Source organism: Lagenorhynchus albirostris, chromosome 17 (assembly GCF_949774975.1).
Source record: "Lagenorhynchus albirostris chromosome 17, mLagAlb1.1, whole genome shotgun sequence".
In the NCBI taxonomy this organism is placed as follows: Eukaryota; Metazoa; Chordata; class Mammalia; order Artiodactyla; family Delphinidae; genus Lagenorhynchus; species Lagenorhynchus albirostris.
In genome coordinates this window covers 7,214,101-7,227,319 of record NC_083111.1, presented here as the reverse complement: position 1 = coordinate 7,227,319, position 13,219 = coordinate 7,214,101, and the positions used below count along the sequence as shown (strand labels likewise).

Genomic DNA, 13,219 nt, shown 5'->3' with positions numbered 1-13,219 from the left:
GGAAGGTTGGGTGATTGGCATCTGACTGAAATGTCTCAGTTGTGAAGTTGCAGAGTCTTGAATGGGTTTTGGAAAATTGACCTGCGTTACATCTACTGATACATAGCTGGATGTTAGCAGTTATCGAGGAAATACAGAAACGTGATGAAAAGACTGAAGTCCCCTGATCAACCTTCTTTTTAATATTTTCATTTTCTTTTGTATTAGTTACTAAACATAACTAAACATAGCAAATAGCTTACATATAGCAAAACCTAGGAGATCTGAAATCTCAGCATAGAAATGAAATGGCATGAGGGTGATGGAAGGATCATGGCCTGAGAGTGGAGGAACTTACCCACTCCAGGCCCTTTGTTAGGGATGGAAACCATCTCCTGAAGAAGGGAAAAGGGTTTGTTAAAGAAGAAACCAGGTAAGGGAAAAGTAGATACTGACATGCCACCCACAAGGGTGAGAAACAATGTATTTTAAAGTATTAAAAAAAAAAAGCCATACCAAAAAATTGTCAATTTAACTATATAGATAAATTGAGATATTTATATGTTAGTACAAATAGATTTGCCTTATTCTTTAAACTACTTCATTTTTTAAAAATTGAAGTATAGGTGATTTACAATGTTGTGTTAGTTTCAGGTGTACAAAGTGATTCAGTTATACGTATATCTGTTCTTTTTCAGATTCTTTTCACTTATAGGTTATTACAAAACTTTTGAGTATAGTTCCCTGTGCTATACAGTAGGTCCTGTTGGTTATGTATTTTATATATAATAGTGTGTATATCTTAATCCCAAACTTCTAATTTATTCCCCCCCCTTCCCCTTTGGTAACCATAAATTTGTTTTCTATGTTTGTGGGTCTACTTCTGTTTTGTAAATAAGTTCATTTGTATCATTTTTTTTAGATTCTACATATAAGTGATATCATATGATATTTGTCTTTCTCTTTCTGACTTACTTTACTTAGTATGATAATCTCTAGGTCCATCCATATTGGTGCAAATGGCATTATTTCCTTCCTTTTTATGGCTGAGTAATATTCCATTGTATACATAGACCACATCTTCTTTATGCATTCCTCTGTTGATGGACATTTAGGTTGCTTCCATGTCTTGGCTATTGTAAAGAGTGCTGCAGTGAACATTGGGGTGCGTGTATCTTTTCGAATCATAGTTTTCTCTGGATATATGCCCAGGAGTGGAATCCCTGAATCATGTGGTAACTCTATTTTTATTCTTTTAAGGAACCTCCATACTGTTGTCTGTAGTGGCTGTACCAATTTACATTCCCACCAACAGCGTAGGAGGGTTCCTTTTTCTCCACACCCTCTCCAGCATTTGTTATTTGTAGACTTTTTGATGATGACCATTCTGACTGGTATGATACTTCAGTTTTAATTAAACAAACATGCCAGTGAAAACTCGTTTTGGTAGCATACAAAGCTGAAATAGTCTAGACAATGCCCAATATCTTGGACAGAGTCTGAAATATTTGTTGAATAATATGGAGGTTTCTCCAATCAAGAAATTTGCCACTACGTAACACCATTCTCAAAGTAAATTAATTGTTAAAACAATAAAACCACGTTGGTTTTGGATGGGTCTGTTTTCTATCACAGTACTTCTTTAAATGCCTGCAAAATTTCTGAATTCTTATACTTTATACGTAAAGGTCTTTAAGGCTTGTCTGCAGAAAATATTTTCAGACACATCTTAGAAGCATGGAGTCGAACTGGATCTCAGAAAGTTATTTAATCTAGTCTTCTGCCTGAAAAGGTCTTCAGCTAAATTATTATAGTTGATTGGTCCCCACATCTAGAAATAAACAAGCAAACAAACCTTCATTGTATGAGATACCTACTTCAGAGGTTCTCCTACTCCTGCATAATGCAAAAGGGAAAAAAAAAAAAAAGAACCTCATGAAATGCTCTCCCAGTAAAGTAAGAACTGAATTGGAACACCATTTTGATAGTAATATTTTTTATGGTTTGCCATAAATGAATATTTTTGATGAACGTAACCAGTTATATTCCAAGTACTCCAAGATTTATGTTTTTCTTGTGTTTGCAGCATGTGAGAGTTCCTGTAACCTTTACAGTGCAGAGAAACTCATGTAATTATTCACAAATATGAGTGTTCATTCTGATTTTAGTATGGGTACAGCCGGTGGTTCTCTAATGGTACCATTTCTTTCAAGAATGATTATATTTAATGGGTCCCAGCAATTAAATCACTATAATGAGAAATAAAAGATTGTAAATAAGAATAACAATGTTATTAATCATCTAAATTAGTCACTTATGGCACATTCCTGGACCTGAAATATTTCCATAGGATATAATGCTAAAATCCACATTTACTTATAATTAGACATAATACAAACCTTCTCTCATTATAATAGTTGCCCAAATCCCACTTCAACTTAATTTCATTGACTTTGATTTCTGGACTGAAAGCATTAAGCTTGAACCTAGTGAAAAATGTATAATATGTGCATTCAATTAAGAAGTAATTAGATATTCAATCACCCTTACAGCACACTAGGGATTAGGGAAGGAGGAAGAAAAATGTGATGCGCTGTAGTGTATAACACAGTTTTGTTAATTAGTATAGTGCTAATTGAGATTGAGAAAGTGTCAGAATAGTATAACATAGGTTTGCTTGTGAAGAACTTTAAAATCTAAGTTTGGTGTTCTATGATACTTTGATGCAGAGTTGTATAGAATATACCAAACAATCTGATGTGTCCTTGGGTTTCAGTTAAAGTTTACACATCCATTCTAAGTGACACATACTAGTGAGTGATGAAGGGGAAAGAACAGCTGCTTTTTTATGTTTCTGACCCTCTGCTATATTTTATCTCATTTAATCCTCACAACGATCTTGTGAGGCATGTGCTTTTATTTCCATTTTAGAGATGGAGACCCTGTGGCTGAGAGGGGTTGAGTAACTTGTTCAGGGTCACAGCCAGTACAGGGCAAAGCCAGGGTTCACACCCAGGTAGGTTTCACTGCAAACCCTGAGCTCTTTTCACTACGCCTTTCAAATAACAAAGGGCAGATAATTATGAAGTCCTTGTATATCTTTGCCTCCTTATCTCTTTAGATAAGTTCCTGGGAATGAGATTTCTAGGGAAAAAGGACACTTGTGTTTTCACTTTTGGTATCACGTTGCTAATAGTCTCCCTAAGGGTTAATGCTAATCTGTGCTTGCACCATGGATTGAAGGTATTTTTGCCCTTTTTAAAATCAATCACTCTGTATACTTTCTACCTCTTGGTCATCTCCTTTTTACTCCTCACTTTCTCGAAATGTGTTCATCTCCGTTTACCTATTGAAATTTCTGCGGCAAGAGTAACCCCTTTGATTTCTCTGAATGTGATAACATATTCATGGTGGAAAATTCAAACAGTACAGAACAAAATGAAGCAACAAGGGTCTCTCAGACACTCCTCTCGGTGACAGTCACCATGAACACTGGGGTGAGCGTGGAGGTCCCCCCATAGCTCAGTGGGGGATGGCTTAGGTTCCATTCTGACTCCACTGGTAGGTAGTTGTGTGACCTTGACAAAGTTCCTAATATCTCTAAGTCTCTTTTTTCATCACTTTAAAGAAGGCCATAGTAGTACCTACCTCATAGGGTGGTTGTGAAGATACAGTGAAGTAATGCAATTAAAGTGCTTACCATGTTTTTGGTCCACAGTGTTAAGTATTTAATAAATGTTACCTTTATCATTATTTTTGTTCTTTTGATCTCTCTTTTTGCATATCTCTCATAAGCACAACTAGACACACATATAATGTTCCTCATGGGATTATATTATGCAGGATATTTTTCTGTCTGTTTGTTTGATGTATCTTTTCACGTCATTCAATAGATACATGTGTACATTTTAATGATTGTACATAAGTTGACTTTAATTATGTACCAGAGTTTATCGAGTGTTCCTCTATTATTGTACATTTTAGGTCATTTTCAGACTTTGCTATAATCAACAGTACTGTGGTTAACATATGCACTTATTTCCTTAAAAACTTCTTAGTAGTGAGATTACTGGGTCAGAGAGTTTTAATTGTAATCCTATATATGTGCAAATTGCTCTAAGAGTTGTATCCCTTTATGTTTCCACTGACCATGTGTCCAAATACACATTTTTCTTCACCTTCACTGACAATTGAGTATTTTCAAATTTCTTATCGTTGCCAATCTGATTAGAAATGATTCTGTTACATTTTATATTAAGTCTTTCTTTGAATACTTGGTTTTATCCTTGACTTCCCTGTTCTGTTCCATTAATCTGTCTGTTCATGAGCACCACCCATTGTGTTTGTGACATTGGTGTATATTTCAGTGTTTGGTAGGACAAAATCCCTTATTAATCTCTTCTGCAGAATTTTCTTATTTCCTTGTGTTTAATTCTTCCAGATAAGCGATAGGATCATTTTACCAGCAGGATTGAAGTAAAGAATAAAAGAGAGGGTGAGAAAAAGAGAATGAAAGAAAGAGAAAAAGGAAGAGAAAGAATCTTGCTAGAATTTTTGATTTGGATTGCCTTGAGTACTTAGAGTAATTTAAGGAGAATTGATATCTTCACAATGTTGACTCTTTCTGTCAAGGAGCAATGCATAGGTCTATGCTTATTAAAGTTTTTTGTAATGCTCTTTAGATGTTGTATAGTTCTCTCCTCTGACTGAATTTGCTACAGGATGTGCATTTGGACTCTGGAGTCAGCCTGGGGTGTGGCTTGATTGGGAATATAGCACTTTCACCTCCTGCTCCATGGTTTGGGCAAATTATAGATATTCTTTCAGCCTCAGTTTCCTCGTCTGTGAAATAGGGATACTAAGAGTCATACCTCCTAGAGGTGTTGTGAGGATTAAACAAAATATGGTAAAATGCATAGCCTGGTGCTTGGCAGGGGGCTGGCATAATAAATGTGAGCTATTACTATTATTATTGTTGTCTTTGTACTCATCAATTTTGATTAGTGTCATTTTTCACTACATTTTTATATTGGTTAATATTTATTCAATGAAAAAATAATTGCTTGGCTTTGTCCTTGGCTTTCTTATTTGACCTCTCATATAGTTTCCAGTGACGTTTTAGTTGATTGTATTTTCTACATAGACCCTGGTCACATCTGTAAATAATGACAATTTCATCTTCTCCTTTCTAATTTTACTAGTTCTTACTTTATTGCACCCTCTAGAACTCCCAGAATAATGTTAAATAATTAGCAGTGATATCTGATTTCCCTTTCTTATTTCGGATATGCCTGGATTTCTATTTCCAAATCCTGTGTTATCTTGCCCACCCTGTGTCCTTTAAATCTTCAAAAGCAGTTGACACTCTTGACCTTCTCCTTTCTCTTTCTCCTTTTTCTGTTTATTTTCCTTCCTCCTGACCTGATACTGGTATTAGTGGGTGTGTTGAAAAAGAAGGTTCCTATCTTGCCCTTGCTTGTAAAGGAAGGACATTTATTTTTAACCTTCTGTTCAGTGTATGGCAGTATCCTAGGGACTGTGTGCAAATATACACATTATCAGCATAGACTCCCCTGAGGAGCTTATAGCCTGGTGTTGGGAGCGAATCAGGTAACCCAGCTAACTCCACATCCAAGCAGCATGAGAAGAAACTGCCCCGAGAGCATTCGGAAAGAGTTCTCACGTCTAGCATCTCGCTATTTCTTAAAAGACTCTTCTTTTGGAGATTTTACACTGAATTATCTTACTTAAAGAGGGACGTGGCAGTGGGTTATCAATTAGCTGAGCCAAAGTCACTGGAACTGAGGTCAGCCCTGTGACCTGCAGCAGCCTTTGTGAAGGACACGTGGGCACATGTGCTTTTTTTATTTTTGATAGCTTTGTAGGAAATTCTCCAATGGTGATTTGACTTGCACTCATCCCCAGGGGTCTCTTCACAGAAGATCATTTAAGGTTCAGAAATAGTCACATGAAAGATGGCATCTGTTATAATTATATTGAAGTAGCTTTTGATTTAGAAGACTTCTTAGGATTATGGCCTTACTTCAAGGTCTCATTATGAACAATGATCACTGGATAATAGAACATTTCCTTTTATAGTTAAGCTTTCTTATTATTTATATATAGATAAATGGGTATTTGGGAGGAGGTCCCAAAGGGGAGAAAGTCAGCCTGATTACCTTTGTGTATTCCGAGTGTCATTTCTTTATCCAAATAATAGGAAATCTGGAGAGAGAGCAGAGAAATTTTAGGAGAGGACCAGCAACAAAATCATTCAAAACACTTTTTCAGAACTCAGGGACATAAATTTACAAATTGGAATGGCGCACTGAATTTCCAGGGCAGTAGATCAAAATGCACCCACACCAAGGCACTATCATCGTGAAATTTCTGAACGTGGAGGGAGAAGTTACAGGGAGGAAAAAACAAGTCAGACTCAGAGAACCTGGAGTTTAAATATCAGTCTTCTCAACAGCAATACTGGAAGCTAAAAGCCAGGGAAGAATGACCTTCAGAATTCTGAGAGAAAGTTGTAGCCCACCTACAGTTCCTCACCCAAACTTTCAATAATCATGTTCAGATATCAAGGTCATTAAAAATTTATTTCCCAGGAAGCTACTGGAAGATGTGCTTCACCAAAATGGCGTAAACCAAGAAAACAGATGTGGGATCCAGGAAACAGGAGAGCCGACAAAGGAGAAAGGCACAGGAGATTCCCAGAATGATGGTGAGGTGAGGTAGCCAGCATAGAGGATGTGAGTCCAGATGTGAGCAGTTGAGAAGGTTCTAGAAGAACTTCCTCCAGGAAGACGAAGTTGATAGACTGCATGATGTGTCTTAACTTCTTGAGAGGAGAGTCAGACAACTGTAGGTAGTTTTGGATTGAGGATGTAGGTGGAAGAAACTCAAGATAATGATTCACTCCAGAGTAAACAAGTTGTGCAAGAAAGGAAAATTAATGATAAATTAATACATGCAGTTCAGTTCTGAATAATATTTACATCATCACAATGATAGAAGTCAAATATTGATCCAACCCAAATTATTATGTAACTGTATTGGGAGGGTGGAGTGAAGGGAAGGGTTTACAGTGTGTGAGTGGTGTGTGTGTGTGTGTGTGTGTGTGTGTGTGTGTGTGTGTGTGTGTGTGTGTGTGTGTGTGTGTGTGTGTGTGTGTGTGTGTGTGTGTGTGTGTGTGTGTGTGTGTGTGTAGAGAGGTAGGGGCTGATAGGAGGAAAGAAGGTCAAATGACATTCTCCAGAGGGAAAGTTGACAGACAATGGTAAAACTGAAAAGGAGTGATGCAATCATACTGATTAGCTCTACAGTGTTAATAAAATAATCAGCTCAAAGAGTTGAGGAGGACCAAAGTGGAGGCATATAGAACGGGAAACTGATAGTTTTCATAATACACCCTTTAGAACTACTTAACTTTTTCAACTATGTGCATGTATAATATTGATACAAATAAAAACGTTAATAAAAATGTTAAAAATTTAACTTTTTTTTTAAAGCTCTTTCTGTATTCAGAGCGTTTTTTTTTTTTTTAGATGTTGCGGGTAGGAGATTATTAACTAATTAATTTATTTTTGCTATGTTGGGTCTTTGTTTCTGTGCGAGGGCTTTCTCTAGTTGTGGCGAGCGGGGGCCACTCTTCATCATGGTGCGCGGACCTCTCACTATCGCAGCCTCTCTTGCTGCGGAGCACAGGCTCCAGACGTGCAGCCTCAGTAGTTGTGGCTCACGGGCCCAGCCGCTCCGTGGCATGTGGAATCCTCCCAGACCAGGGGTCGAACCCGTGTCCCCTGCATTAGCAGGCAGACTCTCAACCACTGCGCCACCAGGGAAGCCCCAAAATTTAACTTTTTATACAAGTAAAAACGTTAAATAAATGACAGGAGCAGTTGCTGCTGTCATTTTGTTATACTTTTTAATGTATGTACGCACACATGCGTGGGCACACACGCACATACACAGACATACATGTGTGCGTTTTCTTGGAGTGTTTGCTTTGAGCCAAATGTTGTGTTGGGCCTTGGGAACACAGTGCAGATGAGATCAAGTATGATTCCATCCCATGAAAAATTTCTCTGAAGTGCTGAAAAGTAAATGTCAAACGCATGCTATAGAAAATAATAGGCCATTCCGTAGTTCAGTTTGCATTTAGTGAGATGTCTGTAAAATCAACGAAATAGTCACCAGTCACTCAGTTATGTGCCCAGCAGGCACTGTTGTCACATTATATCTGTTGTCGTATTCCATTCTCACACAAACCCTACAAAGTAGGTATTGCTATCTGGGGCTCAGAAGGGGCAAATAGATTGCCTAAAATCTTCCAGCCAGTTGGTGGCAGAGCTGGAATTTGAACTTGAGTCTTTCCGATTCCACATCCACACCCCAGAGTGTGATCAGTTGAACTCAGGGACATAAATTTTTTTTGTAATTTTTCCAGCTAATCTGGTATCATGCAGTGAATGAGATCAAACATCCATCTGTTGGTGGGGGAGCTAACAGATTATCCTCAGAGTGCCTTGGCTTTGGGAGGTGACATTTTCTTTGTTTGAACAATGTAAAGGAGAAAAATTCAAGAAGCATAGGGCATTAACTTTAGTTTTCCTGTGAGGGAGATTTTAACAGTGAGCAACCTAAATTCACCAGCAGAGTCCACACTCAGGTGAATTAGAATTCATTCTACATTTATTGAGAATCCTGTAAATCAAGCCATTAGAGCTTTAAAATGAACAAGACACCTGAGAGCTTGTGCACCTATTGCACTCTGGTTGTATGTTCAATGTTAAAATGCTTTGGGTAAGACCTGACCTCATGTCATTAGAGTGACTGCATATTTACTTACGTATCTTTTGTCTAATTGATGTTTTAGACCATGGTAGCTTAATTTTTAGAGTAGTTGGGTAAAGCGTAATTGAATTACTTTCATAAACTTGGAATCTCTGCCTCTAGACCAACCTTTCCCAAATGTGTTCTGCAGAGCATTGGTCCGTCAAGATGTTTGTTAAATCAAGAAATGACTGTCCCATACATTTGGAGAATCCTGAATATATTTTTCTTTTGCAGATTGACAGTGCACATTAGCATATTAGAGACTGACATGGTTTTGTTTGAAAGAATCATATTTTACTCTATGTAATCAGAGTTTCCACAGTATTTTTTGAATACAGATTCATTTTTTCCACCCAACTTCTAGAGTTATGTGGAACACATCTTAGGAGATGGGGGACTCCAGTTATTTTCCTTTTGCAAAGAATTCATCCGTGCTGACCTTTAGGCTCCTTTTAAAAGCTCTAAAATGCTGAGGCTTTACAATTTGGATCATCAGTCTGTTTTATGTCAGTCACTTTGATTTATAAATGTGTTGGGTTATAGTTGTCAAATGCATACACAAACAATGTCCTCCTTTACCTTTGAAATCACTTCTGTGAGGCATAATCTTAAAGATTTGGTCATGACTCACTATCTTATTTGAAATTTTAGTTTGGAAGTATGTACCCCAGCATTATTAATGTTTTCTAATAAATTGTTCCAGAAATTATATATATTTATGTGAACATATGCATACATGTGTGGACATGTATATGTACATATATGTACAAGCATATCCACCCACATACCATGTATGAACAATTTTAAAGTATTCCATTGTATCATAATTTATTTTTTATTTTTTTTCACATCTTTATTGGAGTATAAATGCTTTACAGTGTTGTGTTCATTTCTACTGTACAACAGAATCAGCTATATGTACACATATATCCCTGCATCCCCTCCCTCTTGCGTCTCCCTCCCACCCTCCCTATCCCATCCCTCTAGGTCGTCACAAAGCACTGAGCTGATCTCCCTGTGCTATGTATCATAATTTGTTAAGGAAGGAAATTATTTAGCTTTTTCAAGTTTTTTTTGCTTCAGTGAATATCCTTATACATAAAATCTTTGTATGATTAGGTGGTTATATCTCTATGATAAGTTCCAAGAAGTAGAATTCTGGGTGAAAAGTATATGCACTCTAAATTTTAATAGATAGTTGTCCAAGAGATTGGGCTTGTTTATTTTTAGCAACTGTATTAAAGTGTGTTCCCCCAGTCCCGTCTCTGGCAACACGAGTAGATGTATTGAACTGAAATCTTAGCTGATGTTGTTTTCTAAATGGGAAGACTATTAGTTCTCTCAAAATGTACGTTTCATGTGTTGTTCTATATTTATTATTTCCTGATTTATTTAATAGAAATGTCACATTATTTGGAGACTAGGAAGCAGTGGTCTTTGTGCTCAAACAGTTACCATCTGCAGTTATTACACAGGAAATTAATGACAATAACTAAAAGCTTTAATTTTATTTATTATTATGCATGACGTGTAAATTTTTTGTTTAGAAAACAGTTCAAGCGTTCATTTATTTATTTTGGTTGAAAATACATGTCTCTATGAAATTTTGCATTAATAGATTCTGCCAGAGAAATAAAATTATGGTAGACTTTGTGGAAAAATTGCAGAGATGACAAACTTGAGCACGAAGATATTTTTGAAATTTCCACATTTTCTTATGAAACTTCTCATTTTTGCTGTCTCATTGGACTGTAGAAAGACTTTCCAGTCTGCCTTGGAGGAATGTCAGTAACATAATCGATTCCTTCTCTTTGCCTTAAAGGAGGAAGACAGTGGTCCTATAGTGCCCATGGGTGAGAAACGGAAACTTTGAGCTGCAGCTTCGGTTTATCCTCAAAGCCTGCATTGTTTGTCTTCATCTAATCGAGCTTTAATGGACATCTGTAACAGTTGCCTGTACACATGCTCTAATGAAATATTAGAAATGGCTGTAAATTCAAAAGAAACCCCATGTTATGTATCCACATCACTGCTGCCAGTATTCATATTTTTGCACATACTGTTTATTGCTTATGTGTAGAAGAAATGAAACTAGTTTTCAGAGTTATTATTAATATGAATATATATCATGTATTAATACTGAGACAGGAAAAATACATTTCCAGCGTTTGCAGTCCTTCATTTCCTGTCTCCAACAGAAAATTCACTCATTCAGAAAATAATGTAATTCTTGATAATAAAATGAGAGTTTTGATCAAGAACAGCATATACAGCTCCAAAATGGAATGTGAAGGATTAGTAAAAAACACATCTCATGTTACTTTGCAACCCTCATACCATGGTTAATGTCAGGGTGATTTGTTATAAAACACGATTTGGGAGTTAATGTAAGAACATAATACTCACTTTATATATTACTTTCTTAGTTAAAGGATTTAATTGATTATACGAATCTAATCATACTTATTTGACATATTAGAAGCTGAGGTTTCTAGGAATTTGAGAAAGGTATAAGAAATAAATAGGCTAAAGAGAAAGTGGATACTTTATTTTATAGCTTTATTTTCCATGATAGAAACATAAATTTAATAGTATCCTATAATAATTTAGTGTTGTACATTTTGTAAGACTTTAAAATATTTTATTTTATAGGTTTCACTTTGGCATATTGAGATCTTTGTTTTGAAGATGAATCATATCCTTATTTTAATTAATTTTAAGTGCTACTGGCAAATTTAAGCATATGCTTAGATGCAGTTAGATGTAATAGAATGAGATAATTTATGTAAAGCAGTAGAATGCCTGGCACAAAGCAAGTACTTAATAAATGTTATTAGTTGTTGTTATAATTGTTGTAAAACTAATGACTTCAATAACGTTACACTCAATTTTGAGGGATTTTGTGATGCAGAATATCTAAGTTAGAAATAGAAAATAATACAGATGGAATAATTATGTGTTGAGAGATTTTAAATGTGTTGGGTAAAGGTTGTAATAATGAAAAGCATTAAATGCAAATAAAAAAAATCTTACTAAGTATCCCTGAAAACAGAAGCTAAGAAGGTTCACGGTGGAGCCTTGGGCAGGGAGAGAAAGGACCAGAGCTGCCCCAAAGAGAGGAAGCAGAGGCGGATGAAGGGTCAGCATCTAACAAAGCCCTGGACCACATGAGGGCGGCATCAGGCAGAGCCTCTGAGAGGTAAAGGCAGTCCCGGGATTTTCCCTTCTTTAGTTTCTTGTATACAAAAATGAAGAAATGGCAAAGCATGGCTACAAAAACTTGGCATATTTAAATACGTATCTTATAGACTAAAACTGATACCATGTACTTGCCAGACATTGGCTGCAGGTGTGGCCTCATTTGCAGTTAACATCAAAAGACAAAATCAAAACCCTCTCATGAGTGAGAGGCCAACAGGGCTGCTGGTACTCCTCTGCTAGACCCTGCGTTCAGGCCCTGGGGCTAAACAGTACATGGGCACCCAGTGTCACTGATCCTGATGTGGTTGGCACTGAGCAGCTGGGGACCGTTCTTGGACTTAACTTCTGATGCTTCCTGCAGTCTCCAATCACTTGTCCCTGAAAAATACAAAATAAGCATAACAACAAAAACTAATTCAGATGACTCTCAGGGTAATATCTTGTGGCCCATATTTCCCCTCCAAAATATCTTTTTTAATTGAAGGAATCAAATTTATTTACTGGATATTTTCTGATTCAAAAGACTGAAATGAACTACTTGGTTCAGCTTGTGGTGTTCATTGGTGAGACTGTGTGGAAGCTTATATTCTTTAATGTGGGAAACCCCTTTATTCCACCATTAGGTACCTCAGACTCAGATTAGGAATGCTGCTTGTAGTGATGCTTTTGTGGGAATGAAGTTGAAAGAGTAATTTGGCAATAACAAAAGTGTAAATGACTGGTCAGAAATCTGTCTAGTTTTGATGGTGGCACGGGAAAGAAAAGTATGGGATGGACCTGGAAATTGGGGAAGAAGCTTCCCAAAGCAGAAGTGTGTGTATGGGGTAGTTAACTAGGGATAAGGGACAAATTTCACAGATCTTGAAATTTAATTTAGGGTGGATTTTGTTTACCTGAAAAAATGGCAAACTGAGGGTTTTCTTCTCATATGGTTTACACATATATAAGCACCTCTTATTCAAGGTAATTAATGTAGCTGATGGTATGTAATGTAATATTGATCTCAGAAAGTTTGGTCAGTTAAGGTAATTTGAGTCATTTTGTTGGTCAGTCTAGTTGAAAGACTTGCTGATTTTGTTGGTTCTTGATCCTTTCAAAGAACCAACATTTGATTCTGTTGGTTTTCTCTACTGTGTTTTTATCTAATCTTTATTACTTCCTTCCTTCTACTTGCTTTGGGTTTATTTTGTGCTTTTTC

General features: G+C 36.6%; 1 protein-coding gene across 3 annotated transcripts in view; it reads left to right on the top strand.

Annotated features, from left to right (window-relative positions):
* Nucleotides 1–11,999, top strand: part of CA8 (carbonic anhydrase 8) — a 212,367-nt gene extending 200,368 nt beyond the window's left edge. For all 3 annotated transcript variants that reach the window (XM_060128441.1, XM_060128440.1, XM_060128439.1), the window contains exon 9: nt 10,643–11,999. The gene's annotated coding sequence lies outside the window, so the exon portion shown is untranslated. The remainder of the gene's footprint in view (nt 1–10,642) is intronic.
* The last annotated feature ends 1,220 nt before the right edge of the window (nt 12,000–13,219 follow it).